Genomic DNA, 16,965 nt, shown 5'->3' on the forward strand with positions numbered 1-16,965 from the left:
TATTGAGGTAAGATGGACTTACAATAAACTGCATGTGTTTAAATTGTACAATCTGATAATTGTTGACACATGTATGCACCATACATGTTATATACCATAACCACCATCAAGATGATGAATATATCCATTACTCCATGCTCCTTTGTAATCCCTCTCTTCCCTTCTTGCCCCTCTCTACACCCTCCTCCTATCCACAGGCAAACACTGGTTTGCTTTCTGTTTTTAGAGATCAATTTGCATGTTCTGTGATTTTATATAAATTGACTCATGCAGTATGAACTCTTTTTTGTCTGACTTCTTTCATGCAGCATAATTATGATATTCATCCATGTTGTTGTATGTATCAATAGGTTATCCTTTTTTATTGCTGAATAGTATTTAACTGTATGGACATAATGCAATTTGTTTATCTATTCACCTGTTAGACATTTGCATTACTTCCAGTTATTGGCTATTTCAAATAAAGGAGTTATGAACATTCATGTACAAGTCTTTGTGTGGGTATGTACTTTCACTTCTCTTAAGTAAATTCCTAGGAATAGAATGGCTGGATTAAAAGACAGATATATGTTTAAAATTTTAAGAAACTTCCAAAGTAGTTGTACAAACTATATGAATGTTCCCATTTCTCCAGATCCTCACCAGAACCCTAGTATGGTCTTTCTTTTCCTGCTTTTTTTTTTTTTTTTGTGGTAAAAAACCCATAACATGTGGCCTATCCTCTTAACAAATTTTTAAGAACAACGTACAGTATTGTTAACTATGAGGATGATGTTGTACAGCAGATCTCTAGAACTTCTTCTTCTTGGATGACTGAAACAATGGGTTTAAAGTTTCAGTCCTACAAGATGGTCTTTCTTCTTAAATTTAGAACTTCTTAATTGAAGTATAGTCAACATACAATATTATATTCGTTTCAGGTGTACATCATAAATTTAGAAATTTTAATAGCTTTGTAATAGTGAGAGACTGCCTTGTGTCCTCTCAAAATTTGTATGTCAAAGCCCTAAACCCCAATGTGGTACTATTTGGAGATGGGGCCTTTGAGAGATAATTAGATTTAGATGAGGTCATGGGGGTGGGGCCCTCAACATGGCATTAGTGCCCTTATGAGAAGAGACACCAGAGAGCTTGCTCTCTCTCTCTCTTTGCTATGTGAGAACATAGAGAAAAGGCAGCCATCTACAAGCCAGAAAGAGTTCTTGCCAGAAGCCAACCATGCTGGCACCTTGATCTTGAACTTCTAGCCTCTGGAAATGGGAGAAAATAAATTTCTATTGATTAAGCCACTTAGTCTATGGTATTTTGTTATGGCAGCCCAAGCTGACTAATATAGTAATGGTATCTTATTGTGGTTTTAATTTGCATTTCTCTCTCTCTCTCTCTTTTTTTTTTTTGTGTGAGGAAGATCAGCTCTGAGCTAACATCTGTGCTAATCCTCTTCTTTTTGCTGAAGAAGACTGGCTCTGAGCTAACATCTATTGCCAATACTCTTCTTTTTTTTTTTCCAAAGCCCCGGTATATAGCTGTACGTCATAGTTGCACATCCTTCTAGTTGCTGTATGTGGGACGCGGCCTCAGCATGGCCAAAGAAGTGGTGCGTCGGTGCACACCTGGGAACCGAACCCAGGCCGCCAGTAGCGGAGCGCTCGCACTTAACCGCTAAGCCACGGGGCCGGCCCTCTCTCATTTTTTTTTTTTTTTTTTTTTTTTTTTTGTGAGGAGATCAGCCCTGAGCTAACATCCGCCAATCCTCCTCCTTTTTTGCTGAGGAAGACGGCCCTGGGCTAACATCGGTGCCCATCTTCCTCCACTTTATATGGGACGCCGCCACAGCATGGCTTACCAAGCAGTGCGTCGGTGCGCGCCCGGGATCCGAACCAGTGAACCCCGGGCCGCCGCAGCGGAGCGCGCGCACTTAACCGCTTGCGCCACCGGGCCTCTCATTTTTTAAATCAGATTTTCATGTTCATTGAGAGTATGTTTGTATTTGATTGGAATTGCATTGAATCTATAGAGCAGCTTCAGATGAATAGTGATCTTTATGATATTGTGTCTTCCTAATCACATGAAAATGGAATTTTTAAAACTTTTGTTCAGATCTCTTATAATTTCTTTCAGTAATATTTTATAATTGTCTACACACAAGTCTTACATCTTTTTTGTTAATTAATTCATGGATACTTTATAGTTTTTTTCTTGCTATTCTAAATGGAGTCTGGTAAGTTGTCATAATTTGTATTTTGTTTTTTGAAGTCCACTCAGAAATTTTTTCTTGAGAGTTTTCCAGCCCTCTTTACTTATCAGTTCTTTTAAAGTGCTATTCAATGATATCATGCTTATATTTTTATTGGAGCATTTAAAAATTGCCTTCTTAAATATCAAAATCTGATGATGTTTAAGCTGCCTCTTCTTGACTATAATGGAATCTAGAAGATGAGCTATATCTTTCCCAAACTTTTCCACAGTCTTAAATCTCACCATATCTCTGTTGAATATTTACTTTATAATTCCCAAGGATATCACATCATTAGTGGATAGCACATGTTGTTGGTGGGAGAAGAGAGAGTAAAGAGAGCAACTTCTTAATGTATTTGTTAATATTCTTTATAAACCACAGTCCTTGAAAAGAAAGTACAATAACTATATGTTTCCTTATTTTCTGAATCAGACAGATTTTAGATTTTGTGAATTCAAACACAATGGTTTTCACATAATAGAGATCAAATGGTCTTAGGTTCAATATTTTTCACTGATTCCAGCTGTAATTATCAATGGTGCTTCTTACCCTATTCATTCTCTCTCTCTCCTCTATCTTCCTATTTTTATCTACTCCGTTCTATGCTGTTAAAACATGCCACAAACTTCATTCCATTGTGCTAAGCTTTCAATGACCTCTACAAGAAGGCGGAGAGTTGAGCCAAAAGATAAAAAAAGAGATGTGAGAAAGCTGGGGGAGAGAGTATTGCTCTCCTGAAATAATAAATAAAGGGAATATTTGTCCATTTCCATTGGATACAGAATAAAAGAACATAGACCTAAATTAGAGCAAATATGGTTTGGTTTAATTCATTGAAGCAGAAGTGATTCATTTAGTTACTTCAACAGGAATTAAGTCCGACTACTGCATTGGTCCCTACAATTTCAACAACAATTTAAGCTTGTTTCACATTTGTGCGTCCCATTTCACGGTACTAGCTCTCCTTCCATAGATACTATAGATCACTTGGAAAACGTTTTTAGAAATTTACAAGCTTTCACCATTTATTGCTAGTATTTATCACCAACTAAATGATTATTTCTAATAATCTTGGTAATTAGAACCTAATTATCTTTATCATATTACTTTCTTTTCTAAGATGTAATTTAGTCTAGCCACATGCAAATATTGAATAAATTATATTTATAAAACCATTTTGCCCGTCTTTCCAAATAAACTCTGGTCTCTTTTGATTGCGTAGTTTTTCACAAGTTCATGAGAGAGTAAGTAAAATTTTTCTCTTAGCTTTTCTTTTTTGTAAGAATGTGATTTTTTCCACTTTTAGTTAACTGCCTTGGAGGTCTTTGCTGCATTCTGTTAATCGTTACTTGTCTATACTTTTAGTGAGTGTATATACTGCACTTATTATCAAAGGGCTTACACGATATCTGTTAGGAAACAGGATACATGTTACTTAAGGCTAGAGACGCTGATTTAAAGATCTTGAAAAGAGGATCATGCAATTTTAATAGGAGTAAAATTTGTCTCTGCACAAATTGATTTTCCACAACGCTGACCTAAGTTGTGCGTTTTCATTATAAGCCCAGACAAATTAGATGCTGCATTTCTTAATACCCTCTATAAGTTCTCAGAGACTATTTAAAGGAACCCCCAATACGAAATTATAGCTTATTTGGAATTTAATTTCATTATATTTTAAACTGTGGTAATTTGACAAATATTGTTTTCTGCATAATAGAAATGAAAAAGATATCCAGATTCCTGCTTTTGCTAATTGTGGATTATCACAGACATTAGCTACTACTCTAATTCTATTCAAGCATGTAGAATGGGTTAATATAGAACCACACCTTCACACATCAAAACAATCAAGGAAATTCTCAATATCTAAGGAAAAAAACTTAGCATGTGAAAGAGTCTAAACACTCTGCTTGGGGCTCAGGGGTTCCAAACCCTTAAATTAACTTTAGGCTTAAACGCTGAAAGGCACTGTTGGCCATTTCAGCTCTCCCACATAATAACAGTGGATGGGCCCATCCGGATTCCGTGGATGCAGCCTTAGAAACACTATGTAACGACTTCTGATTATTTCAACTAAAATTATGAGTTCTTTGTATTTGACACAAAACGAGTTTACTTTGTATGCATTGAAATATTAAAAATATAAAATATTATTTAAAATGTAGATGTGTGTCTTTTATGAGTGTGCCTATACTATATACTAAGCATTATACTGTGTACTTGTTTCCTGTTACACCACTCAACCTGAGCAGCACTGAACGGCCGTTATTATAATCATTTCATAGAGAAGTGAAACCGGCTAAGAAAGGTTAACTAACTTGACTAAGGTCACCCACTTAGCAAGTGGCAGAATTGGAATCTGCCTGAGATTTGGATGAATACATTGCAGCTCTGCTTTATAGACACCCTACGTGTGAGGAAACTAAAGTGAGCAAGCAGGTGTGTGTAAAACAAAGTGATAGCTATTACACAGGCCCCTGCTTTTCACACTCTCCCGATTTGGAGCATAGTGTAATGCCTACTTCTAAAAGGAATTGCCCCCTTTTCTCTTAACTAAACTTTTTAAACTCTCAGATTTTGCTGGACTTTTTAGTTTGATATTGCACATTTTAGGGAGAGAAGGAGAGATTTGTGGGGTGCAAGGGGAAGAATAGGGAAGCAGCAATAAAGTACCCTGGTAAGCAGGACTGGGTATATATTTTCAGGGTCTGGTGAAAAATGAAAAAGTAGGACTTGTTCAAAAGGCAGGAAAAAGTCTTTTCTTCTGTGGTCTCTCTTGAATTGTGATGATGATATTTTTTTTTTTTTAAGAAGCTTCTTTTTGTGTGTGTGTGTGTGTGGAAGATCAGCTCTGAGCTAACATCTATTGCCAATCCTCCTCCATTTTTTTTTTTCTTCTCCAAAGCCCCGGTAGATAGTTGTATGGCATAGCTGCACATCCTTCTAGTTGCTGTATGTGGGACGCAGCCTCAGCATGGCCGGACAAGCGGTGCGTCGGTGCACACCCGGGATCCGAACCCGGGCCACCAGTAGTGGAGCACACGCACTTAATCACTAAGCCACGGGGCCAGCCCCCCATGATATTTTTTATTTCCTATTTAATGTCATGCCCCTCAAGCACAGGGGCACTTTTAGGATGAGCATAGCGACTCACAGGTACCTGGAGGCAGCCCCATGGTGTGGCCCCAGGGTTCCTGTGCCTAACCCTAACGCTCACCATGCCTGTACCCAGGCCCCCTTGAGGTGGAGCGTGACCGTGGTAACAGGACAGGAGCAGGGAGCTGCCAACCAAGAGCCCATTCGGAGAGTGGGGAGATGGTGGGAGGCAGAAGGACACAGGATGGCATGTGTGCAGGGACTCTAAGCCCCTGGCTCGTGATCCATTGTCCATCAAACTTCACTTACAAAACACATATCCAAACTTAACACTGTTAATAATTTCAAGACAGCAGCCACAGAGCTCTCATTAGCACCAAGACTCCTGAGTGTGGATCCCTTTGCGACTCTAATGATCCCATAGCCCTGAAGCCGGCTCTGCTTGCAGGACATATTCCTGGAACTATGCTATAGTTGCTGTGGTTCCTTCAGTGCATTTGCTTGGTCCGAGATGATAGGTGACAACAAATAAGCCAGAATTGGACACTGTGAGGCTCCCATTAAAAATTAATTTAGACCAAAGCAAAATACTAACTCTCGTTAAAAACCAAATAATTGATGGAAGCAGAAAATGGGTGAGCCCATAGAGCCACCCCTCATAGACCATGCATAGAGAACTGTGCACTCATCTCTCAGACAGGAAAGCGATCTAGAGAACATAGTAATCAGAGGGTCCACCAGGCCTTGAAGATAGAGAGAGGCAAAGTGAGGAACACTATATCCCCCACACCCCTTGTCTTTTTAATAGTAAGCACACGATCAGGCAGCCCCTGGGCCCAACCCCCCAACCTGTAGGAGTGGAGTCAGTGAGGGGTGATGAGATTTAAACATTTCTTGTTTAAACGTTAGATTTAAGCATAGATTTAAACATTTTTTGAGTGAGTTGTCAATATTTCGATTTCTCATAAAATTTGGATTTCAGCTTCTCCTTAAAAATCGGTTTGTCAATATTGGTCAGAGCTGAGTGGTGCCTACTTCTCACCCTCTTCCAGCGCCAGCGTGAAGCCTGGTTTGCCCCATCATTCCCTGTTTTCTCCAGAGCTGAGGAGGACGTTGCTCCTAATCACTGCATTTTCACTGTTTTTTTTTTAAGAAATATTTATTTTTATTTCTCTATCAGATGTGGGGAGAGAAAAGTCATAAAAAGGGGAGCATGGTTTTCTTACAGCCACTCAATTTACTCTTTTATGTTACCTCTCCGGCTTCAGAAAAGGAAATTGAGCTTTGACACCCTGATTTTGCACTTGGGTCGCCTCAGGTTACCCTTAACTCCTAGGTTTCTCTACTTCATACTGTCGTTTTTCTTCTTTCTGCTCTTTTCCTTTTATATTTATTTTTCTAATTAAGCCTTCTCCTTCCTCTTTCTGTTACTTTATCCTGTCTTCCTTTTCTCCTTCTTCTTCCTATTTCCCACCAATTCCTCTTCCTTGAGGATCTTATACTTCCTCCTTTTTATATCCATATTCTTGGTGTAAGCTGTGTAAGAGAAAGCATGAGAAAGACAAAATTATTCTTAAAATTTTGGACTCTTCTGGAGTCTATTGGAATCTGGGCAATTTACTGAAGAACAATAAAATCATCAAGGAAAAAGATAACACAGCCATTTCTTAATATTTTCGTCCCTAAGTTTTATTGTTTCACAGGAAGTTTCAGACACTGTATCCACTGATTTAGAAAACTCTGTCTCTTCCTTTACTAACTTGTATCTGGAGATTGAGTTACTGACTGTTAGTAAGCTAGCTGACTATGCTTGATTGGATCCAGGTTGCTGTTCAATTCCACACACATTAGTGGATCCACACCATTTAGGGCTTTGTAAATAAAGTCAAAATACTTATTTGACTCTATTTTGGATCAGCAGGCACTTTAAGGATTAGAGGATTGGAATAAAGTGTGACTCATCTGAGTACTATGCTAGCAGCTGACTAAATGAAAACTTTTTGACAGAAGCAGATCTAATAATATGGAAACACAATGAGTATTAATAAAGAATAGGATTTTAGATTTTTATTGTTAAATCACATACTAACACTAAACAGTTTCTTCAAAAGAATACAGTGTTCTAGTTACAGATAATCAATTTAAAATTCCACTATGACTTTACGTAAGTCTTTTCCCCTCGAAGACCTCTTTAAAAAAAATTATAAAAGTAGAATAACAATCCAACATCACAAAGTTATTATGAACATCAAATAAGATAATGACTATAAAAACACTTAGCACAGTGTATCAACAGTAGTAGGTTCATACTAAGCATTAGTACAAAAGAAAGAAAATGTCATTATACTGAGGACTTCTGTATTTTCTCAAGGCAGAAAAAAAATGCATTTCTCTGTGTTACTACACAGATATTTTGTATTTTGCCGTTCTTCTTCTTCTATTTTTTTGTAATGTTCTATTTACTGAAATCACCACCATCATTGTTAGGTTGTTACATGACCCAGCCAGCAGTCAAGCTTTTCTTAAACAGCAAACAAATACTTATCTAAGTCCTTGTGCGATTTTTCATTTTGCCAAAAAAAATTCCTTTTTTCCCCTCTTCCCCAGATCTCTTTTAAGTGAAAGTGAACTTGCTATTAGTCTCATAAGCTTTCAGAGATTTATATAAATTCAAAGTTTTCAGCAATTATATTTAGAGAGAAATTAGATACGAAAACTCGGAACACACAAAGAGTAGGGCTGGTATTTTATTTATATTTTTCTCTCTAATATGTGCCTGGCACAAAATAGGCATTTGTTCAAGAGTCTTGTATATGCATTATGCGTGTGTGTGTGTGTGTGTATGTGTGTGTGTGTACACACACATATAATTTATTGTTCAAATGCCTTTTTAGGTGTCACAAGTTTAAAAAAACATAATACTTAAACAAGTAGCTGAAAATATTGCCTTCAAAATATCTCAAAACAAAATAAATGTGGGCAAGATTTTCCCGTAGAGGGACGAGAACTGTGTTCTCCCTTTATTTGATGTAAAATCATTGCTGAGAAGCAGCTGCCCAACCGTAGACACCATTCCCCAGCCCTGTTTGCATCTGGGGGGATCTTTTTCATTAGTTCTAGCTGATGGCTAGATGGCAATGGTTCTTATTATCTTTCTGAATGGAACGCATTTATCCATCCTTTCCTTCCACAAACATTTACTAAAATTCTACTATGTAATAACTAGAATATTAAATAAGGTTATAGTAATATTATAAGCAACGTAGCAATGTAGAAATATATAATCTGTCTTATGCAATAGACCCCAATGCCTCTAGCTAATAACTAAATTTACTACAACATTGTATTAATATCTTATCATCAGTAACAGACAACTATAAATATAAAACACTGTATTCAATACTATGTAATATATAGTTCTTGTGATAAATACAGACATCCTAGTAGACTCTATTAGTGATAATATTTTATTGTAGGTGATGGTTTTCTGTTTTGAGTTCAATGATTATCTTGTATGTTAAATAAATACGATGAGTGGTTTAGGAATCAATACGATTGAAAAATTCTGAACACAGAAGTAACATTTTCTTCATTATGACCATTAGAAAAACATACTCTGGAGATTATTTATGCACTTATATGTTTGAGTTTTTCTCATCAAGATTTTCCAAGATTTTATTATAAAAACTTTCAAACATGCTAAAAAGTGAAAAGAATTTGATAGTACCCCTATAGCCACATTACTATATATTCACTATTAACATTTTACTATTCTTGCTTTATCATTTATCCTTCCATCTTTTTATAGTTCAATCCTTATTATTGTATATTTTCAAAAAATATTTGTAGATATCAGTACACTTCCCCCTAAAGACCTTAAATGTGTATAATCACCTAAAGGTCAATATTTGTTTACAATTTATTTTAGAATAAAATGTCCAAATAATCAAATGTACACATCTTCAGAGTATCACTTCATGAATCTTGACAACTGTATGCACCTGTGCAATCCAATCACCTATCAAGGTACAAAACATTATCATCACACAAGAAAAACCTTCACGCTTTTCTATGGTCAGTCTCTTCTCCACCCAACCCCAGAGGCAACCACTATCCTGATTAATTTCACCTGTTTTAGAAATCCATACAAGCGAAACCATACTGCATGTACTCTTTTACGTAGCATTCCTTCATTTAGCATGTTTTTTGAGTTTTAGACATGTTATTGTGTCTATTGACAGTTTTCTCATTTTTATTGCTCAACAGTTTTCCATCACAATTTATTAATATACTTGAATATACCCAAATGTACCTAAATATGCCTCACTTTTTTATCCATTCTGTTGATGGCAACTTGGGAAGTTTTCAGGTTTTACCGATTTTGCTTAAATCTGCTATGAGCTTTCTTGACAAGTCCGTGTAGACATGTGTTTTTATTTCTCTTGGGTGAATACCTAAGAGTACAATTGCAGGGTCATATGATAGGGGTATCTTTAGGTTTATAAGACACTGTCAGATCTTTTTCTCAAAATAGTTGTAACTCCTAGTTTTATTCTCTTGCTAAGTTCTAATTTACGAATTAGACTTTCCTGCCTCATTCCCTGGTAAAGGAGAGGTTCACATTAAAAGTCTAATGCGGGCCGGCCCAGTGGCTTAGCGGTTGAATGCGTGCGCTCTGCTACTGGCGGCCCAGGGTTCGGATCCCAGGCGCGCACCGACGCACCGCTTCTCCGGCCATGCTGAGGCCGCGTCCCACATACAGCAACTAGAAGGATGTGCAACTGTGACATGCAGCTGTCTACTGGAGCTTTGCGGGGGAAAAAGGAGGAGGATTGGCAATAGATGTTGGCGCAGAGCCTGTCTTCCTCAGCAAAACAAGGAGGATTGGCACGGATGTTAGCTCAGTGCTGATCTTCCTCACACACAAGCACAAAAATAATAATAATAATAATAAATAAAAAATATATTTAAAAAAATAAATAGAAGCCTAATGCATTACAGGGCAAGAAGACTCTGAAAGTAAAGCAAGTCCTTTTAAAAGTGCATAAAGGCTGAAAATAACAACTTTATACAAAAGTAAGTACATATTATTTTTAAGAGGTATTTAATTTAAAATCACTGTATAGAATATTGAAGAATTTTGTTAAGCACAATGTGGATAATCCTTATTCCTTTAAATATAAACAATCAAAACATAACCGCATTTCTTTAGCTAACATTGACTTAAGTGTTGGACATCATTATATACTATTTTGAACCAAACCTAATTTAAACCATAATTAAAAGTAAATTTATTTTTAATATAGACCTGATGGTATATATCAGTTTCCTAGGGCTGCCCTACCAAACTACTAGAAACTATGTAACTTTAAACAAGAGAAATGTTTTGTCTCCAAGTTCTGAAGGCTACAAATCCAAAATCAAGGTGATGGCAGGACCATGCTCCTCCGAAACCTACAGGGGAAAAGTCTTTCTAGCGTCTCTTCTACGTGGTGGTTGGCTGACAATCCTCAGCATCTCTCGGCTTGCAGCTTTAGCACTTCAGTCTCTGTCTTTGTTGCCAGGTAGTGTTTTCCTCTCCTGTGTCTGTGTCTTTTCTCTTTTTATAAGGACGACAGTCATACTGTGTTATGGCGCATCCTAATGGCCTCATTTTAACTGATTACATCTGCAAAGACCCTTTTCCAAATAAGGTCACTTTCACAAGTGCTAGTGGTTGGGACTTCAACATATCTGTTCAGGGGTCACAATTCAACCCATAACATAGACCATATGATATTTGATTTATTTCCCATTGAATAGGTGTGAGATTAAAATTTTAGTCACTTCCTTCTTAAAGGTCTTAGCTTGTTTAATGATGTAGAAATGATTTAATTAATGGAGTAAGTATACATTTTGGATTTTGCTAGAAGGTTTTTGATCTTCTTAGTCTAATAGTTTTAGAAACAATTATAGAGAAAGTATAGTATGTAAATAACTGTTTCCTTCAAGCTTTTACATAAAAACACCAAAACCCATATGAATTTGTTTCACAAAATTAGCAAAATATTACTTACTGAAAAAGATCAGCTTAAAGAGTCAGCTTGTACAACTCTGCACCAAGAAAGGCTATCTGCCACCAAAAAACATTTGGGACAGCTGGAAACAACTTCTATTTTTAAAAAACAATTTAATACACTCAAAGATTATGCTTATTAGTTATAGTTGTACCAAAGCCACTCACTTTCTCTCTTGTTTCAGACTAATGGAAGTTTCACATCAAGAAAGCATGAAAGTTGCTAGAAGTACTTAAATTCTGTGAGGAAATAGAATTTCCTCACCTTTTGTCATTTTTTTGACCCAAATATCATTTAATAAATCACAGACCCTTTCCAGTTCTCAAAAATCTCTTCTATGTACAATTTTTTTTTCTGAAATTCTAATTTTTTTTTACTGATGTCTTAATAGTTTATAACATTGTGAAAGACTATACTTTCAGGGATCACTTCTATAGTTCATTACCTTTTGTCACTTTGAGACATTTACCTATGATCAACTCAAATTTCATTTGCAATGCCCACCATCTATTCTAGTAGATAGAAGAAACATGACAGAGATATAGACATCAAGAGAGAAAAACAGATTGGTTTCAAGCAATATAACAAAGTGAAAACTACAAGATTCTTAGGTATTTAATCCTTTGAAAATGAATGTACTCTGGCAAAAGTACAAGAAATTAATTAGTTAATTAATTAAAAATTAAAAGTAAAACTAATTATCTATGAATCTTGGACAACATTATAATTTCAAGACAGTATTTTTTTATGTTCTGTACACTGAAGATAAAAATTTAATACCTTTCATTACAATATGCAGAAACTGAGGGTTAGAGTAGTCTAAGGTTACATAGCTAGATGAGGTTAGAGACCAGAATTTGATTCATTTCTTTTAGAACTCTGGAGTTTAGTAATTTTACTTGTCTTTTAAAAATAGCTTACTTTAGCCATTCTCCAGGGTTTATCTACAAAAGTTTGTTTTAAATCTCAGCTGTATAAGGAACTGAGTCAAGGCAGAAAGAGGTATTAATAATATCTTCAAATGTAATTCTATCATAAGATTCAGATTTCATCTATTCCTATGGGCACAATGTAATGTATCTAATGGTCTCCTTTAAAGATTTAAAGGTTTGTAAGTGTGTGTTAAGTAATTCTAATAAAGTCTAAGTCTTGTATTTCAATTAGAAAATTCAGAGAAGCCAGTATGGTTTGGAGACTGAAAGAGAAGAATACAGACGGATTTAATAAATAATAACAACTTAGAACATTAGCCTTAAAGGAATAAGTATATAATACTACATCAAATTGTAAATTCTGCTGATTTCATTTTTCACTAGAGCAATATAACTGAAATTAGTTCCACAAAAGAAGGAGATTAAAATGTTAGGAGTTACAATGAGAGTACTGGAAAAAGACGTGAGAAAAAATGGAAGTGAAATTAATATCAGAAAACTAAGAAAACACATGTCTGAAGTTCTGCTCTATGAGCTGGTGGCAAAACTTTGCATCTTCACAAAGTGTGAGGAAAAGTTAAGCCCTCATTTCCTTTCCTCAGAGTAAAACTTGTTACTGCTTCTTAGACTCTTGGTCCCTTAGTTTTCATTCCCCACAGCACCATCCCTCAGTTCAAACAGACGTAGTAAAAGTGTGTCAACTTTTGAAATCACTGGTTGGCTTGGAGTCTCAGATTTCCTAACCCTCTTAAGGCAGAATATAGATCAGGTTAGAAAAATAAATAAAAAGCTAAACAAACAAATGAAAGAGATTGCAGCTGTTGCCTCTGTCTCATGGACAATTTCTTACAAAATATAGATCTTTGTATAGCAGAGACAATCAAATTCTCCTAAGGTTTATTTACATCTATTTTTTTCATTTTCAACTGTTTATTTAATCAGATGTGTCAAAGCTTAGATTTATTTGCAAGATTTTAGAAAATATGCATATATAAACTAATTTCTATTACCAGAAAGTTTGAATCCACGTGTGCTTATACATTGGAACAAAACATTGATTTGGGAAAGAATAATTTAAATGATTGAATATTAATGCTGCATTGGGATTGAGACCTGAAACAGATTTTATTCAGATATGGATTCATTCTAAAGTTTCATAAGTGAATAAAATAGATTAATGAAATATTATGGTAATAACAGCATAAATCATTTCCTCTCTAGGAGGTGATGGGAGTTGATGTCAACTTTTCACCTATTGGTAAATAGGTAAATATTCTTATGAATACTGTATTTTATCAATTCGAAGATTCCATCAATCATGAGGCATACTATAAACTTTGATTTTACATTTTGTGTGGAAAATTGCATCAATGCACACAGCAATTTAAGATGAATCTTGATTTGAGCAATATTAAAATGAGAAAAAATTATTTGGAGAAGAAAATAAGTATGGTGTGATATTTCAGAATATGTTTCTTTGTTTTTTATTTGGTAAAGTGGAAACACTTTACAACAGGATCGTATAGCCAACCTGCAGTAAAGTGCATCATCTATCAATATAGAGAGAGCAGATGAAATGAGAGAATATTATGTCTTTCAAAAAAAATAAAAGAAACCCATGCAAATACTGTGTCATACATTTGGTGAGTGAGCACATAAATATAAAAGAAAAATTTCTGTAAGCAGAAATATACTTAATACATTAAGTACAATGTATCCTAAAGTGCTACTAATCTATAATTCATAATAATCACGGTATGCTGGACTGGAATTTACTTTCCACATTCTAAAAAATAAAACAAGGTTTTCCAAGAAAGTTGATAATGTAAAAAAGGAAATCATTTATCCTACTTCAGAGTGAAGGTTAGCAAACTTTTCAAAGCGTGAAAACAGTGCTCCTAGAAAATAAATAACCTCACGATAAATGATTCTTATCTTTAAAAGTACTGACAAGACTCCCTGAGATACAAAGGCCAGCTTACCATTATCTGTTTCCTTCAGGAACGCTCTGAGATGGTCTGGACTTCAGACTTCTCACATTAGTGAGCCCTGGGGTGTGGATGAGTCAATGAGGATAGGTCCTCACTGCACTCCCACTTGAGAAAATGTGAAAGGCTGAGGAGTAGAATTAAAAAGGGTTAATGTCTCTCAATGCTCCCTCTTTCCTTCACCAGATTAGATTTGGTGTCTGTCCTCTGCCTCTGGATAGCATACAGCAAATATTTCATTCACAGCAATTGATTTGATTGTTTTCAGATCTCCCTCCTTAGACTGTAAAATCTCTATTTTAGGATCATATCTAACATAACTTTTTTTTTTTTGAGAAGACTAGCCCTGAGCTAACATCTGTTGCCAATCCTCCTCTTTTTTGCTGAAGAAGATTGGCCCTGGGCTAACATCCGTGCCCATCTTCCTTTACTTTATATGGGACTCCATCACAGCATGGTTTGACAAGTGGTGCATAGGTCCGCACCCGGGATCCAAACCTGCATGGCGGAGTGGAGCACATAAAATTAACTGCTACACCACCTGGCTGGCCCCTAACGTAACTTATATCTCAGTGGCTAGTGACTGCCTAGAATTTTGTAGGTGCTTAAAACAGGTTGAAATGACTTCAATCAATATTATTTTGGATTATTCATGAAGAGATGCATGGTTCAGGTGAGTTTTGGGTGGATTTTGGCAAAAAAGAGAGGTGACTTTCACTTGTGGTTAGTGATCGTGCTAGTTAATATTGGCATTAAAGTAATTGAAATTATGAAAGAAATTAACAAAGAATAGTAATATTTTTAAATGTCAAGTTTTTCTCTTCTTTGGAAGAATACATTCAATTTTACATCATTAAAATCATAATATGTTTAAAAGTAGTACAAAATTTTTCTCTACTAAATTAGTGTCTTTCTCACATGAAAGCAAATAATCACTCTGTTCTGTATTTTACACAGATGGAAGTGAGTTCTTTTGTATCCTGCATATATATACCTCTGACTGAAATTCCCAGTTTTTGCCTAGAGGGACTTCAAATATCATTTGTTTCAGGGTTTTACTGAGATCTCAATGTTATGGCTGTAGATAGTAGAATCTCCCACTTGGCTAGATTTGATAGTGCCATGCAGTGGAACTTTATTTTATACTAGGTCCATGAAATGCAAGTGAAACTAAGTTTTCACAGAAATTCAGAGAGAGAGAGAAGGCTGTTGCTACACGGCAAGTTATACTAAATAAAACTGTAGAATGAAAGCTAATGTTTTTCAATGACAGAATGTTGACAAACTGACTATATATGGAATTTAAAGTCGCTTAGTAGTGCTATTCCTTCTTGAATTAAACAATCACTTCAAAACTATCCTTGTCATAGAAGAACCACTCTTCTCTGTGTTTATCACCCCATTTCTAAATACACACTCAATATATGTAGACAGGTTTTGATCCATTTCTGGTTAACTGGTTTGAATAGCCACTCAATAATTCAATTTCATTATTTTAATTGAAAAGATGGTGGAGTTTCTGAAATATGTATATTTTTAAAATCTCAGGACCATGCCTTGATGGTCGGAACAGATAACTAGTATCTGCTATAATTTACTTTTTAATAGAATAAAGTATGTTTTTCTTCCATGACGAGTATTCTTGATGACTTGCATCTCAGTGTGAAGCTCCTGTCAATTCCTAACTAACAACAAAGGAAAAGAATAGAAAGAATTAAATGCACAGGGAGTAAAATCCCATTTCACACTGGGTGCTTTGTAAATGTGAGCCAACTCGCACAAATCCTTTAGGCATCAGTGGAAATGGAGCCAAGCCAGAGGAGAAGAAAACATGTCCAAATAGAGAAAGTTTGCTCAGCAAATTGAAATTCAGGACTGAAATTGAAAAGTTTGAGTTAAATCTACTGCAAAGGGCATATTTCATCCTTTACTTATTTTTTTCCTAAAATGCAAAGTTTATTAAATATTGATTTTTGTTACAGATTCTTTGCATATTTCCAGTCTCTCCCTCCACTTAATCTTCTGACATAGTAATTATCACTCAGGTAAATGGGAATAAAAGCATAATGCTAAACATTTGAACAATTTCATCTGTTTGCACACAGAAGAAGTAAAATATACTCTTCTATGTAATTACAGCTCAATATGGAAAATATAATTTGACATTGTCTCAAAGCAAATACCTTTTATATCATTGGATAATATGTTTAATAAAAAACAGTTTAGGTATAAATTGGAAAACTTTTACATTAAATATTATGTGATTTCATTATCTGAACTAGGAATATCAACCTCATGAATGTGAAAGTATTTTGCAATCTAAAAATTAAATTTAATATAGAAGGAGGAATAAAATTTATTGATAAAACCAAAAGAAAAAGTAGAGTTAATAATTTATTAAAAATTATTTATCCCTTGTGACTCAACTTGAAGCATAAATATAGCTCTCTCTATTTCTGAATTTTGATTGACATTATCATTTACCAACATTTGGAAGAGACATTTTCAGGTAGAATTTTGCTGACAAAACTCAGCGTACTCTATAAGTCTTCTGATTCTTCACCCACGCCCCAGCAGAGGAGAGAAAAGAACATATTTATTCCTAAACCTTACAGGAGGTTGCAACAGATATATTTTTAAAATAATATTTA

Source organism: Diceros bicornis, chromosome 25 (assembly GCF_020826845.1).
Source record: "Diceros bicornis minor isolate mBicDic1 chromosome 25, mDicBic1.mat.cur, whole genome shotgun sequence".
NCBI lineage: Eukaryota > Metazoa > Chordata > Mammalia > Perissodactyla > Rhinocerotidae > Diceros > Diceros bicornis.